This window comes from Cynara cardunculus, assembly GCF_001531365.2.
Source record: "Cynara cardunculus var. scolymus isolate 2C chromosome LG 6, CcrdV1, whole genome shotgun sequence".
Lineage (NCBI taxonomy): Eukaryota > Viridiplantae > Streptophyta > Magnoliopsida > Asterales > Asteraceae > Cynara > Cynara cardunculus.
Genome location: NC_037533.1, coordinates 17358695 through 17361098, shown reverse-complemented (window position 1 = coordinate 17361098; position 2404 = coordinate 17358695).

The following is a 2404-nucleotide window of genomic DNA, read 5'->3' as shown; positions in this document are numbered from 1 at the left end:
GATTTGAATATATATAACAATTTGAATCAAATTTTATGATCGTGAAGAATAGGTTAATTGTCAATGATAAATTGGTCAAATTAATTTTCATAATTTTATTAAATTAAAAAATACCAAATGCTGAAAAAGATAATAGAAGATGGTTGCCTGCTTGGTATATTCAAAACATTAAAAAAAATTCCTTATATGATAAATAATAACAAAATAATATTTGAAAAAATATGTAAAGTATCATCTATTAAATAAAGATATATATGGTAAATTTCAGGCAGGGTTTGGAGGTAAGATGTACTCAAATATTTCCTCTAGCCCAAAAGCAGACAGACTTACCAGCCATTCATAAAGACGAAAATAGTAATGAATTACAAAGTATAGGGACAAAAATTGCAATTTTTAAACCACATGGACGAAAATCATAACTTTTAACAAACCATAGGGACGAAAAACGTAATTTACTCTAATTATTATATACCTAAAAAGACAAATACAAAAAGGTTATTGATTGGGTGTGTGAGTTTGATCTTGCCTTGTTTGAACCAGTTGTAACAATGACATGACAGAGTTGGTGCCATCGTCGTTCATCATGAGGAGCCGAGGGAGTCTCTGTACCTGCCGCTCGTGCAACTGCACATTATCTCGATGTAGTGTGATGCCCTAACTCGAACTTGACTCAAGTAGTCAGGTAACCCTTCGTGCGTCAAGATGGTTTCTAGGACGAGCACCAAATTCAATTCTATCACAAAATGACAAAAAACATTACATTATTTTATTATTATTTTGGGTAATATACATTTAAAGATCTGTAGAAAAATATTAATATTACTGAAACCGAGAATAAGGATAGAGTGGTGATGGTTTACCAATTGTATAACAGTGACAACGGTGATATTAATCTTTACCAACGTTTTCAATTTCTAACGGGCCAATCCATTTTGCCCTACATAGAAGTCAAAGCCCAATTCATAGTCTTGCCGATTCTTGATAAAACTTTTTTCAAATATTGAAAAATCTTTCCTAGATATCATCAAAAATAAATTGGAATAACATTGATCGCGTCTACTTTGGATGTAGTTTTAAAATTTATTGTTTTGGTTAGATCGAGAAGGATCTTATGCATGAAGGATATGATCCCTACATTTATCATAAAACAAAACTAAAAGTGACATTTTTAGTAACGAATCAGTTATCAGAGCAAAAATCACAAGCAACAAACAGATCTAATTAATTGATTGAGAATTTAAAGTGATTGTTATATAATCTACTGAATGGACCATAAATAACAAGATCCATTTTAAAGGCATTTGAAATTAAATCGAGCAGATATAGCATCAACATTAACTTTGTTTTGTTGATGCAAAACTTAATCGAACGTAATCCATACAAATCAATGAAAAATGAGTGAATTTTTTATACCTTGGGCCATGGATCGTAATATGGGTATTGCATGAAAAGACCATGATACCCCTTATTATTTATTTGTCTAAAATTTTCAATTTTTTGTATCATAACTTGAAATACAAAGTTCTCATACATACCCACATGAAAATTTCATTGCGAAGTATTTTATTTCTTTCTGATTTATTGTTATACTTTGATTTGAATGTCAGATAAATTATTTTCAAGTGTAAAACTGTTTACATTATAATTTTTAAAGCAAAATGGGTAATTAAAGTACAATGGTAAATGTATGAAACAAAACCTACATATTTAGTAGTGAATTTATCAACTATAGAACCAATCAGACTGTCACAGTAGTATATATACAAAATTACTTGGTATGTTTAGATCTATTTAATAACTTTTTAAGCCAACATTGATGGAATCAGACCATAGATGCCAACCAGAGTTACTTTTAAATATATTTGATCAAAATCGAAAACAAATGCCAAAAGCATTAACTAATTCACAGAAAAAGAAACTAGTATATTTTAAAGATAGTATAACGTATGATCACCAACTCAAAACCAATTTGTTATGCCATAAACAACAAATCCAAGTAATTCCAAATGCATCTCATATCAATTGAGAAAACATAAACGCGAACCGTTGGCATCAAAACAAGCTTTGACACATCAAAACTGAGTGTCGTAGACTTGTGTTTGCATATACTTTAGCTAAGAAATGAGTGCTAAAAACTGACAATTCAATATCTGTAGATAACACTTATGCTCATAATGTTTTAGCCAGATTAACATCATGTTGTAATCATCCTCATTGGCATATATCCTAATTGGATAAGCCTGAGTATTTAGTCTGATCTTGAACGTAATTGTTTCATTGACATTTTATTAAGGGGTTGCTTTTACTGTTTTTGACAGGTAGAAGTCTCACATAACGTACAAATTGTTGTTTCTAAGTCGATTATCAGTTGTTGCATTATCAGTATTCCTAATAAGTCCCAAAT